The sequence below is a fragment of the Aptenodytes patagonicus genome, chromosome 1, assembly GCF_965638725.1.
Source record: "Aptenodytes patagonicus chromosome 1, bAptPat1.pri.cur, whole genome shotgun sequence".
Lineage (NCBI taxonomy): Eukaryota > Metazoa > Chordata > Aves > Sphenisciformes > Spheniscidae > Aptenodytes > Aptenodytes patagonicus.
Genome location: NC_134949.1, coordinates 64,777,109 through 64,791,011, shown reverse-complemented (window position 1 = coordinate 64,791,011; position 13,903 = coordinate 64,777,109). Strand labels below are relative to the sequence as shown.

Here is a 13,903-nt window from a genome sequence, read left to right as displayed (position 1 = left end):
CTGAGCAGGCTCAAGGACATGTGCAGATGTTGGTGCAAGGAAGAATACAGCCCCAGTCTAAGCAGAGGGAGCGGGAAGGGGTGGGAGCTGAGGGTGGATTTGGGAGCCCCTGTGCATGACTGCACCGTGTGATGTGGTGCAAGACCCATGCTGTGCCAGGCCTCTTGATCTTTTAGTCAGGATAACGCCAAGAAAAAAAGTGCTCCTTGAAACGGGGCAAAACCAGGTGACAGTCTGTTCTTCAGCTGTCAGATAGGTCTTCAGGCATGTGTGCAGAGTCATTGCAATTGACAGCGGCAATGAAAATGGCACAGAATAAAGCGGGGGGTGGGTGGAATTAGGAGTACCCCAAAAAGAAGGTTACCCAAACTTTCATGCTTTGCTGCCTGTGCCAGGTGGACGAGGTGTTCGAGGCACGCCACAAGACTGCCCCTTTGCTCACAGCCAGCGTACCCCGACGCCAAAATCGGTGCTTCTCATTCTGCGTGCCTTCATGTTTTCTTTCCAGCCATGCTCCAGAGGGACCTGCGGACGCAGGCGACCAGGCAGAGCTGCCGGTGGCCGGCGGCGGGAGGGGCGCGGGGCGCGCCGAGGTGCCGCAGCCTTCTGCTGGCGGGTCCCTAGGTGGCGGTGCCCGTCCAGCTCTCGGGGCCTGCCGGGAGCCCCCGCTGGCCGGGCAGCCCGGCAAGAGCCAGGCTGGCTCCCGACCCCCCCCGCTCTGCGGGGAGGGCTGGCCGGGTGCGGGGGGCTGTGGGCTGCTCCGGGGGGGGAGGGGGGGACGATGTAGGAGCTTGCAGGATTGGTGTATGGTGAGAGGACGGTGGGAGAGCTGAGGGTGGTCGCGATGAGGTGTGGGGCTGAGGGAGAGCTGGGGGGTGTCGCACAAGTCCGGCGTTAACCGTCAGCAGCCCGTAGGATCTGCTGGGTCCTGTTCTTCGTGAGCATCTGCACCACAACCAGGTCAGCTCCCCCTCCCCCAAAAAGTCACGGTTTGATCGCAGCTGCTGAGCACTAAGTGCAGATTAGTGCAGATTTTGACCCACAGCAGGAAGAGCTGGAGGAGGATGTAAGAGACAGGGAGTGCTGCAGAGCACACTGAAAGGCTGCAGACTTACTGCAAATGCTTTCTGGACTGCCGGAAACTCATTTGCCTTTTTTATTGCCCGTGGTCATCTTTCTGCACTGTGTGTCGATCACTGATGCCCGCTCCATGGGCAGGATGGAAAGCTGCTGGTACTGGCTGGATGGGTTCAACTATTCCCATTGCGTTGAATATGGGAAGCAGGTGAGCATCTCCCTCTCATGCTCAGCACCCTATGCCAGTCACTCCCTTCCTGCTGTCTCCTCCCTCCAAACTGTAGGAAAGGCTGGAGCATGCCAGGACAAGAGGTGCATCTAGCTCCAGAGCCCATCCCCATCGCTGGATGACAGAAGTGCCCAAAGGAAATTATAAGCTCAAGGCAGGCATGTAGCGATACTTTCCCAAAATGCTCTCCCTGCCTCCAGCAATTTTTGACTTGGGGATCTCCTGCATCAGAGTTGGTATCTATATATGTAATTCCCGAGGATGCGTTCTTCTTTCAGTAATTATTCCATCACTTTTAAAATCTGTATAAACTTTTAGCATCCACAACATCTTGTGGCAAGTATTCCCACAGCTGAACTGAATGTTGCTTGAAGGAGGCTCTCCTTTTCCCTGCTTTGAACTTAGCACCTGCCAGCTTTATTTAATAAAAGTGATGCGGATATTCTCCCAGTGCTTTCTTGATCACCTTGCACGTTTCTGTCATTTTTGCTGATTTTCCTCAATGGTCCCAAGAAATCCAGCTCTGGAAACAGGCTGTCTTTACAGGTGTCTGGGGAATTTGTTGAAAACTCATTTTAATTTGAAAGTTCTGTGTGTGTGAGAAGGGTTCACTTTCTGCATACTTCTGCTGAAAAACACATCCCTGAAAACCACCTGCTTTTCCCATCAAAGCCCCTGGGAGCCATCCCCATCTATAAGCTCACTTGGAAATAACTCCAGAGCATGGAATCGCAGCTCCTCCTTCCAGGGAGCCTCTATTCCTCTCCCCCAGGGCAGTCAGAGCAGGGTGAAGTGCTGCGGGGAGTGAGGTGGGTGGCACTGCGCAAGGGCAGTGAAGGGAGGTGACACGCAGAGGTAATCAGACTGCACTGCAGCCACCAGCGCTCCTTGGTGGGGGACACAGAGAGAAAAGACGGACAGGAGAGAGCCCCTCCAATCTGCTGTGGTGCAGGGACTGGCAAAGGCAGCAGAGAGGCCCTGCCGTAGCTGAGAGATGAGTCCATGATCTGACTGGTTTAAATCACTGGCTTTCCTCATGACTTGTATAGATGCTAAATCCAACTCTGCTAAGTGTGTGACATCACCGCAGCCCAAAGCCCATTGCTAACAAATATCCCTCTCCTTTGTTAGCATCCAAAACAAGGTGCTGCCCCTGTAACTTCTGCAGATGTGGAGCCGTGGTTTCAAACTCATCAGCGCGCTTTTGAATTTCAAGTTGGTTCACAGAAATATGAGATAGATTTCAAGGGTAAAAGATCTGTGTGCTTACCTCCTGACAAGGTAAAGATTGACTAAATCTTGACAAGCAGATTTAGGCCCTTTAGAGCCCACCTTTTGCAGCATGCTTGGAAACCAAGACCTTTCTCCCAGAAGACAGCAAAGGAAAAGAAGTTGTTGATTTAGTGCAACTGCTGCTCATGGACTACAAGGTGACAAACCACAGGCAGCATGTCTTGAAGCATCCAGCCAACATGTTATCTGCACAAGAGCACACAGTGAAGCACCCTGCACTACCAGTAGCCCATCTGGTCTGGAAGAGATTCCAGACCTCTCACCTATTTTTAGATGAGACTCAGGGAGATTTGTTATAAAGGGTCATTGCAGGAAATTCTTGGAGTGATGCCATTTAGAGCCGCTTTCCCCTAGAGAGTGGCAGGCCATTCCTCAGTAACTGTGGCCACACAGTTGGTCATATGTGGCCATAGGGTCATCCTTACGAGGGATGACTTAGTCCCCCCACTTACGGGGGAACTAACTGTCATGCAGCTTCTTTTCCAAAATGTCATTGAAAATCCTTTTCTGCTTGGATGTGAGAGCAATGAGGGAACATTTCATGGAGCACAAGCAGCCTCTCTTAGCACAGTAAGAAGGGGAAGGGGAAGGAAGTGAAATATAAAATAGAGAAAATGGAAGCAGTTTTTGCAGACTAATCAAAACTGGGGGTGGCTCTGGTCTGAATAGAGAGACATTTTAGAGTAGCGTCTCTGTCTCCTTGATGTTACACCGTGCAAGCTAAGGTTGTAAATATGGGAACCTTTCTTATGAATTTACAATTGGGAAATCAAGGGCTGAAATAAGGATGCAAGTATGTTGAAGGGAATGATAGTGACTAATTCATCATGGATATGTTGTCCCTCTTGTGCATACACAGCGTAGGTGGTTGTTGAATGCATTGTAATTTGACTTTCTATATGAATCCAGTTTACCATGGTACACAGTGAGCATGACATGCTGGTGACTGTGCTTTTCCTTGGGTGTGAATGGGCCGTACAGCTAGGGGTTTTCCAAGCAGAAAAAAACCCCACAAACTGCTGTGGCTGTTGCCTTGGAGGAGAAGAACAGGGAAGAAGAAAGGTCAGGGGCACCACAGCTTAAGCTAATTGTGAACTGTATTTGAGTTTCTATGGTATATATACATTCTGTGCAGAGCTTAAAAAGAAATTGTATGCAGTGACGGTTGCTCATGATATATCATATTTGAAGGGGGCTGTAAGCTGTGGAAGGCAGCCTTGGTTAAAATGTGTGTATGTCTTACGCCTAGAGGAGGCGGTGTGCATCGCCATATAGTATCTTTCAAACTAGTCCGAGGGAGCAAGAGGTAGGTAGGATGTCCCCTTCTCCTGTGTGAGGCTGGAAAAAGAGCATGGCTTCTCTGGTGGCCTTCTACAACAGCTGGAAAAAAGAGAGAAGTTTGTCCAAGATCTTTGCAGGGTGAGTGAGCTGTAAGCAGGCCAGTGAATTAGTGCTCAGATGGTGGCCGAGCACCATCTCAGCAGCTCCTTCTGGCTTTTATCTTCTCATAGCTCCGCTCCATTACTGTGCTCTTGTAAGTGAATGTGTAGAGTTTTTATCCTTACATCTTCCCTAGCGATAAAGCCGAGTCTGAATCATCTGACACAATCCAGGCACATTGCTGTGTGGGGGCTGGTGAATCTGGCATTCACCGGAGAGGCTGCCGGACTCTTGGGGCACCTGCACGCAGCAGGCTTCTGGGCTTCCCCAGCCTCCGAGGCATAGTCCTTTGCTGAGCTACCAGGCTCTTGTCTGGTGTGGGCAGTGCCAGCTGCCAGGTTGTGGGGAGCGGCAGGAATTACCCCGAGCATCTCTGGCAAACAGCAAAACAGCGAGAGCGCCTGGGATGGGGAGCTCAGTGTGAGCACTGTGTCACACCGGTGGAAAACAGAAAAGATGTAGCATGAGTAAGACAGAGTCTAGATCCCCAGAGAAGGACTCGTAATTCAGAGAGGCCTGTTTTTGTGATAGAGATCACACTACTATAAATGGAAGGAAAAGTTTGCTGAGTGTCACCACGCTTTGACCACTTGGAGTGAGGCACAGTCAAAAAGATGTCCACAAACCTCCCCAAAACTTTCACAGGCAGCACTTCAAGCGCCTGTGAGTGTTTGCCCTGTGCTATCACCACGAGGTCAGAGAGGAGAGGGTCTCTTCTTTCAACACCACAACAGGAGCTAGTGCTGGTTGGAAGCCAGGTCAGCAACCCTAAGTCTCGGTGGCTTTGGAGAGAGAATCTATGTGAAGGGAAGAAAACATGAAATCGGGTGATGGTGATAATCAGCTCCTCATTCAACTGCTACAGCACGAAACATCTGCACAGATCTGTTCTTACTGACAGCAAAATGCCTGAAGCAGAAATGGCAGGGAGAAGAGGAGGGGGTGGGTGCAGGAGCAGCATGAGCGAGGCTAATCCCACTGTGTTGCACAATGACATCTGCTCTCCTGGGCAGCATTCCCAGATGGCAAAAACCTCCTTTCTCATTCGTGGTGCATTTGTCTTCTCGTTCAAGAAATGGTCAAGAGAAACCTGAATCCTCAGACCGTGATAAAAATTTTCAGAAGTCCTAGCGCTGCAAGGAGTGGCAGTAGGAAACAGGACAAGGAAAGGTATGGGATGTTATGCTCATTATTTTCCTGCCCGTGGAAAATAATGTCTGTTTATTGAGTCCTCTCCTGCTTGAAGATGATTCATTTACCTGCTGATGTAGACTTTGTGCAGGTAGGCTGGGTGGTGAGTTTGACAGCGTTGGCAGGCTGTCACTGTGGCAGGCATGCTGTAAGGGGAGTGCACCAAGGAGAAATCCCAGCAGCCTGGAGACTGCCAGGGCAGTTTCCCACTTTCTGCTGATGAGAAGTTACATGGCTGGGGGTGTTCAAATAAATCTGATGGAGATACAAAACCTCTACCATAATGGAGTTTCTAGGGTGGTGTTTTATATTCTTCTATCAAGGCTGATACTGGTGACAATGAAACAGCAGGTCCAACTCAGGTGTGCATAGCCATATAGCCTGGGGAAAACATACTTTTGGTTTGCCACACAGCCTGCTCGTGAGCTCAGGGAATAAAGCTGACATCCTGATTCATGGATGCTGTAGTCTGGAGCAGGAGGAAGAGTGGGACTGGAAGAGAGGAGGCATCAATTAGGGGAAATTTGTACAGTGTTGTTGGAACAGGGGTGGGTGGAGTCTTGTAGCAGTCAGGGGAAATAAGAGAAAAGAGAAGAAAGTGAATGTTCTGGTTGGAGCAAAAGGCAGATGTTGATAATCTGACATGGTTTTGGTGAGCTTTTCTTTCTCTGATTCCTCTCCCAATGGGTTGAATTGCATGGTCATGCATGCCATGCAATTCAGGAAAAGGATAGTTTTAATCTTTTCTTAGGGTCTCAACAGGCATTGTGTGAGCTGTTTGTGCCACTGCACTTTTTTTTTTTGGTAGCTTACTGCCAGAAGAGACCAATATGGCCCGGTGGTGGTAAGGAGAGGTAATGCAGGGATCGTGCTTGAAGAGCTGTTTGTACTTTCTTTAGACAGGACTAGGTCGCAATATTATTAGGCATGTTTATAAGCATGTAGCCAAGCAAGGAAGGAAAAGGTAACACTTTGCTGAAAGCAATGTGTGATGCATCTTGCTGCAGAGCATCACTGTAACATACATGGACATTCTCTACTTGTAGCTTGCATCAATAAGAGAGAAGAGTTTATATAGAATATAAAGACAGAAGGTTTTCTGAGGTACTGCCTGAAACACGACCAGGAGACTGTCTTGTGGAAAGCCCTTGAGTTTGTTAATCTTGGTCAAACTTGTTTTAAACAGGCAATCGGATGCTGTTCACATACGTCATGTTTCCTTCAGACTGGGACCATTCAGCACTGCCTGAAATAGGATATGAGGTATATATCTGTTCACATCTGCTTACTACTTTGGGGAAAGTTATGGTCTGTAATGGCTTGCATCAAGCAAATCTAAAATACATGCCTGAGTCCAGGAGCTGGTTTTGTTAGTTTTCAGCTTGCAAACGTGTCACTCCAAAATGTACAGCTACAAGAGGGACAAGGACGGCTGTGTAGAAGAGCTTTGCAGGGGACACAGGGCTGCCCATTCACACCATGGCATTGTACATCTAAATGGCCAGTGCACAGGAATGTTTTTTTATCCATTGTGCTTTTGGTTTGACCTAGATGACAGCTGATAACCTGGAGGTCGAGCCTCAGTGCTCCCTATTCACAGGACAGTTTCTCCTTTAAAACTCAGTCACACTCTAGAATTTCAAATCGAAGCATGTGCGTTAGGGGGACCATCAGCTCATTTAGTATTGCTATAATGAGATTTAGGTCGTGTGTATTTTTGAAACATCAGGCAGCGTGATTATAAATAAAGTTGCTTTGATGACTCACTACAGTAACATCAGGGCTTGTCTATAAAGATGAGTTAGTGCACAAGAAAGATAAGTGTGCACTTGATATCGAACAATGATTTCAGCTTCCCTTTTCCAGCTGGACACCTATTCTGAACCCCCAGTGTCTTTGCATAGCTTTGCTTTAGCTTGCTTAGGACTGCAGATGCTCTCTGGGCAGAAGAAATGTGCTCCACAGAGAGCAATAGCTCCTTTGTATTAGGGACAAGCTCTCAGAGTAGGAGTTTAGAGCACACTGGGACAGGAGTGAGAGTGAGGAAAGGACCATGAATAAGTGAGAGAGGGCTCTGAAAAATCCCAGGCCACGATCGCACCCACAGTGGGTGGTGGCTAGGTCCTTTGGGAGGGACCGGGGAGGTGTAACCGAAAGTGCTGTAACACGTTGGTCTGTGTTGCGTTAACTGTTTTCCAGCTAGTTAGTAGAAGTCAGCCACGATGACAGCAAATACGGGGAAATTGAGAACCTATTTCAGCAGACAATGAAGGATTACAGCATCGGCAGGCTCCGGAGGACTCGGAGCCTGACGCTTTGGCAGCATTTCCAGTTGTTTGTATCCGCTTTACTTCATTCCCCCGGTGGCAGCGGAGCCATTCAGATAATGGCTGGGCCCCCATCCCGTCCTCCCAGCGTGTGGGTGGTTCCCCCTTGGCAAAAGGCAAACCGCCTCCCCCTCCGCGCAGCTCTGTATCCCAGCCCTCGTGGGCTCAGGCACATTCCTCGGGAGCAGACTGCTCTGGTTCTCTGATTTATGGTGGAAAAATAACCAAATCCAAAAATGGGAGGGGGGATGACAAAAAGGTTGGGAATTCCCTGTGGAATTAGACCTGGGGTTTATATGAAATTTATGTTTTGATTAGGAAAACACAGCAACTTAAAAGATTTTTATTTTAAAGATGGCTTTTATAAAACTGGAGTTTAGATTTGGGGTGCATACAAATCTTGTTTTGTAAGCCTGTCTTTACACAAGCCATTTTTAAAACTATCAGATTCTATGACCTTTTCTAGGAAAAAAACAACAAACCCAGGCATTATGAGTTTGAGTTGTATATACCCTACCTGTTGGTAGAACAACATGAATTGGGGAAATGCTTTCTTTACTGTTTGGCTTCTCACAACTGCAGTGTTCTCATTCAAAATGGAGAAGGCCAGAGTTTTATTTTTTAATGAAATCTGAGAGTTTGATTAACCACAGCCAGAGGAGTTGGTGGACTGTTTCCCCAGGATATGGGAGACCTACATTTAATCCTGTACTTGAACTGAACCTAAGGCTCCCTGTTTTGGGTGCCTGCCCCTATCATTTCACAAATGGAGCACGGGATAGGGTCACTTGGGCTCGAGTGTAGTAACCAGAGATGCCAGTCTGGGTCTGAAGTTTTCCAAGAAAAAAACAACACCAAAACTGAATGTTCCTGCAAAAAAAGTGGTTCCAGTTGGCACGAGCATTTTCCACAAATTCAGCAAAAACATTTGGTCAAAACTCTGGCGGAGTGGGTTCTTTGTTTTGTAGGTGTAATGTGTAGTTTGACACATTTCGCTGTGTCAAACTTGGCCGTGACTGAACAGAGCATGAGAAATTAGTAGACAGGTTTGGTTTAAAGGCCAGTAAGGGGATGGTTATAACTGGTTAAATGAATGTTATGCCTCTGATAGAGAGAGGAACTGAAAATGTTTCAATACATCTAAACAAGTGACTACTTCAGTCCTTCTCTGAGAACAGATTTACTGAATTTGTAGAAAATATGGTCTGCTTACTGGCCAGTGTTTTATCAGAAAAATTGAGGTCTGAGACCAAAGCTTAAAGTGTTAATTCTATCAAGAATTAGAGTTCAGGGCTGCAGAGAGAGTGCCAGAGAGCACTGTTTGGCCTGTGACCTATTGTCTTTATCCCCATATGAGGTGTGAGTAGCAGCTATTTGCTATATATCAGAAACTCAGTTTTCTTGTTTTGGTCCTCTTCTCCCCCATCAAGACAATCTTGTATTTCTGAAATAGCTCCTGTTATACTAGCAAAGTTTCTTTTAAAACTATCTTAAGCGCAGTGGGATTTTTGGCATTTGTGATGACACAGTGATTCCTCTTAGCTCCAGCTCAAAGTTCCCTTGTTTCTTCTGCTGGTTTTGCAGGGAAGAAGGTCTAAGACACTTTCCTTAGGATGGAGGCCAGGGAAGGAAAAAACATGACTGGGGAAGACCACCTGACACACATTATTTATCTTGGCCTTCCTGGTACTGATATGAACAGCAAAGAAGAAAACTTTTTGAATGCCAGCTAAGGATCAAGCCACCCCTTCAGCCATACCATCAATTCCAGCCATCTAGTTCAGTATTTCAGTGTCAGGCCATAGTCTGCTGAGATCAGATCTAACATCACAAAAGGAAAAGGTTGTTTTTCTTTTACCCCAGCCACATACCCTCTTTCTCTGTTAAGGGATTTTTGTAAAGGCAATGCTGAACAGGGAGTAGCTATGGGCACTGGCATACCTGCCTTCTCATGGCATGCAGGAAACCACCACCAGCCAGTTTGATTTCAGGTGCAAGGCTTTGTCCTGACAAGTGAGAGAGGGGAAGGCTTGTGTCAAGGAAAAAGCGTCTTAGCTGAGCTCCTTCGCCTCTTCTGATTTCAAACACCACTGCCTCTGCTTTGGTCAGGCACACAGATTTACTGGGGAGACCAAGGCAATGCTCCAATGTGTGCAGTGTGCATGTGTTTCATCATGTGCTGGGATACAGGTTGTATGGCTAAACCATTTTTTTGTTCCATCTTCCATATTATTTTGTATCTGGCTGGGACTTGGGTGGAGAAGGCAGCTGATCCATAAAGGTAAGAAGTGCTTGTGCATGGTTGTATATGCTAAACCTCTGATATGTTTTTCTATAGGCAGAAAGAGCACATGGAAAAGAGAAGCCCAGGGCAGGAGGTGGATGAGCAACTCCTGTTCCATGGGATGAGTCCATCTCACGTGCCCGTTATCTGTGAGCAGAATTTCAACTGGAGGATCTCTGGGACTCATGGGACAACGTATGGAAAAGGTACAAGTGCATGATCTGGACTTGCATCAAAATGCTTGGGGTATTTTGAGAGTGCAGGGAAGAGCACAGCACAAGCTGTGCTTCCTACTGTGCGGGCCTGATCCTACCTCCTTAGACCTTTTGTAACTGGAAAAGCAACAAAAAGCAGCGGTGAAAGCCGTCAGATCAGCCCCATCCGTTGAAGCCTTAAAATAAACTCACGTGGAAACACCTGGCAAGGATGTGTTTGGAGCAATCTGGGGTAGGAAAGAGAAGAAGGTGCTTGTTGAGGAGTTGGCTGCCAAAGTGCCAATGGTAGATGTTTGTTACTTCAGTTTATGCATTTTCTTACCCATGGCTTTTTCTGGTCCCTAGGAAGCTACTTTGCCAGAGATGCCAGTTGTTCCCATCAATACTGTCCATCCAGCATAGACCACCACAGCATGTTTGTAGCTCAAGTTCTTGTTGGAGACTTTGTTTGGGGAAACCAAGTCTACCTTCGCCCTCCAACCAGACCTGGGATTTCAAACAGACTTTTGGACAGCTGTGTACATAATCGAAAAAATCCTTCCATCTTTGTCATCTTTGAGAAGCACCAGATTTACCCAGCCTATATCTTGGAGTATACACATTCACCCCGACAAAGATGATGTCAGAGGTAATAAAATCTTGTCTGAAAATAACACTTTAAGGTTCGACTTTTTTGAACTCTATGTTGCATGTAAGAACCTCATACCTGATGTTCAGCTATACTGCAGCTGTTTCAGTTACAGGAGTGAAACTACAAGTGTGGTAACATAGGGAATGGCTGGGTCCTCTACGAGAGTTGTTTTCCTCCTAAACAGGCTGGTGGCAGTTAAATCATAATAAGTAATATAACCATGACAATGTGATGATGATTTGGATGCAAGTGCAATGTAGATTCAAATGTGCATTATGATTAATTTATAAAACTAATTGCTTCCACGTAAAATATGGTACATAAGTAGATGTTGTTTAGGACGTACTTGGGGAAATGAATACAGAAAATGGGGAAAATGGAGTATAAAAAGCATGTTTGAGGGGTGACTCTTTGGAGTTGTTTTTCCATGGAGTGAAGATCATCAGAATCTTGTCAGTGTAAAAAAAGTAGACAATGGGCTCTGAGCTGTTTTTGTCCTGTGGTTTGGCTGCTTTGAGTTTTGTGGCAAGAAAAGGCTTTTAGATCATATCCTAAAGGACTGTTACACCATGTTCCGTAATTTCTCTGCTGGTTCCATTTGGTTATCTTGCAATAAGCATCAAAAGGGCTCCAATTCAGACAGAAAAAAAATATTCCTGGATAACAAAGAAGCAAATGACTCATTAGTCTTCCTCAGTCTGCCTTGACCATTGATCGTGTACTGAAGCCGGAGTACACAACACAGTGGACGGCTAGTGAAGGGACCCGTCTTCACATAACCCCTCTGAGAGAATGGGTAGATGCCACAGGCTATACTGCAGTCCAGTCATACCACAAATCAAAACAACAGTAATTTTCTGCTCCTCTAGAAAGAGCTAAGTTGTTATTTTGAGCTGTCTGGGCCCTCCCGGACTGCAGGCTGGGCTGGGATCTCGCTTTAAGGGGCTTACACAACCTCCCTCCCAAAACTTGAAGGACGAGTGTGAAGCATTCCTTGGATTCACACCAGGATATTAGTGGATTTCTACTGGGTGTTGCCACATAGGTGTGCAGCAGCCTGCTGTGCACCTGGCCCTCCCATGCTGAGGGCAGCTCCGGCACGTTCGGATGTTAAACTGGAGCTGGGAGGGGGGAGCAGAGTGGTGGTGCCATTGCAGGCAGCTGTTGCCCAGATTTTGCTCTTGGTGAGGGAAGAGCAAGCTCTCCTGTGCTTGCTTGAAGATTGGTCTTGTCTATGGACCAGCTGGAAGCAGCTCCCTTGTGCTCTGCCCTGGTGCCAGCCCTTACCTTCAGCCATCCTCCATGAGCAGCCCCAGCCCCTGCAGGACTAGGATGGCTTCAGCAGGCCCATAAAGGGGCCAAGGGTGCAGGACACCATGGCTGCTTTGAATGATCTCTTCCCTGGGGATGCTGTCTCCTACCTTTGCCCAGGGCTGAGTTTGTGGTCATAACGCTGGAAAGACCTAAGTGCTGGTGGCCCTGTCCTGGCCACCATGGGAAACACCATGAGGAGGAGTCCTGCAGCCTCTGCCACGGGAAACCCTGGGGATGTAGGCAACTGATGCTATAAAACATCCTGGGAGCCCCATAACTAATGCTGGGGATGTGGTTTGCTTTGTTCCCTGATCGCATCACTGTCAGCACTTCTCGCCCTATTCTTCTGTGTCAAGTCTGCCTGTCCCACTGGTGACACCCTGTCCTCACCCTGTCCCCACTGGGTGACTCTCTGCCCCAGAGCAGAGCTTACCTGGGTTTAGGCCAAGAGAAGCAGGGATATTGCAGCTGCTGAAGTTAGATTCCCACTGCACCATGACATTAACAGCGAGGAAGTCCATGGTGATGCACACGGCAGCGTCCCACCAGGGCTGCAGAGCCAGTGCTTGCAGCAGTGAGCAGAGAGGCAAAGGGGCTTTGTGAGTGGTGGCCGCTGGCACGGCCACCCCGCTTCCCACCCTGCAGACTGAAGTTGGTGCTGACTATTTTGAATTGTTGTGCTGCTGCCTGGCACTTCTCCAGGAGATTAAGAAGTGCCCTAGCGGTGTGTGCTCCAACTGGGATGGACAGAGGATTGTTCTACCATCTCAACTTTCAGCTCGTGTCTGCAGGAAATCCCATAAGTAAATTAGCCCCTGGAATGAACTGCTGCACTTCGTTTATTTCCACCTTCTTATCCTTCGGTGGGGAGTTGGGGGATTTGACCAGAAACTGAAGGTTTTTCTTAAGCAAACTAGTGAGCTCATCAGGAGCTTTGTGGACCTACTGCATGTGGATCTCGTTAACCATGGCTAAGCACAGGGCTTTCGATGAAAGCAGGAGGTAAAGGATGCATTGGAAGGGGTGATATTTACTAGACAGCACTTCCAGTTGGTGATAAGACTCTTCTTTTAACTCTCTCTCTCCAATAATCAGCATACCAAATCCAAGTCTGTTCTTGCTCCCCCAAACCACCAGTCCTGCTAGGTGTTGTTGGGGTTTGCTGGGATGTAGGTGCTTTTCATTGCAGGTTTATCAAATCTCATATTCCTACCCCTGAAGTGTTCCTGTCTGTCTGGATAGTGAAACCTGGCTAAATGAATTCTACTGATAAGACTGAGATATACATTTTAGCTCTGCATAACAATCTGAGGACCCCATTTCACTGAATCGCTAGTTTCTGATTCAGAGCTGGAGGTGCACGTGTGTGGGTGTCTGAGATGGACTCTTGCCATTACCGGGTATAAGTATTTCCTCTGCGATGCAGAATACCCTTAAAGGTTTCAAATGAACTACTTCCCCTGACTGCACACATACATGGGAGTCTGCCGCTATGCTTTTTATGGAAGCCACGTTTCAGATTCCCAGTTTAACAAAAACACTCTGCCTCGACAGGCTTGTAACAGAGCAAACGCTGTTAGTTAAATCACATACAGGCAAACAGCTCATTTCCTTCCTGTTCTGTTGTTAAACTTTTTAACGCAAAATCCAGCCATCTCATTTCAAGTTTTTTTGAAGTTGAGGAGGGAGATGACTATATACTTTAATTTCACAAAATGCTATTGCTTAGAGCATTTTGTATTTTTGAATGCTTGAAGACTTCTTTGCTAACGAAGTGCTGGAGAACTGAATGTAATATCTTGCTGTTCACTATGCGTCTTCTTCAGCTCTCTGGCAAGCTTTCACATGAGGAGTAACACACCATTAGAGCACACTGTTCCTTCACGTGGTCAAGTCCCGAAG

General features: G+C 47.3%; 1 long non-coding RNA gene across 1 annotated transcript; it reads left to right on the top strand.

The window, feature by feature from the left end:
* The first annotated feature begins 9,921 nt into the window (after positions 1-9,921).
* On the top strand, positions 9,922-10,709 carry LOC143155777 (uncharacterized). Its single transcript, XR_012994471.1, has 2 exons — positions 9,922-10,047; positions 10,402-10,709. It is a non-coding gene; the product is annotated as an uncharacterized LOC143155777 (long non-coding RNA).
* Positions 10,710-13,903: the final 3,194 nt, after the last annotated feature.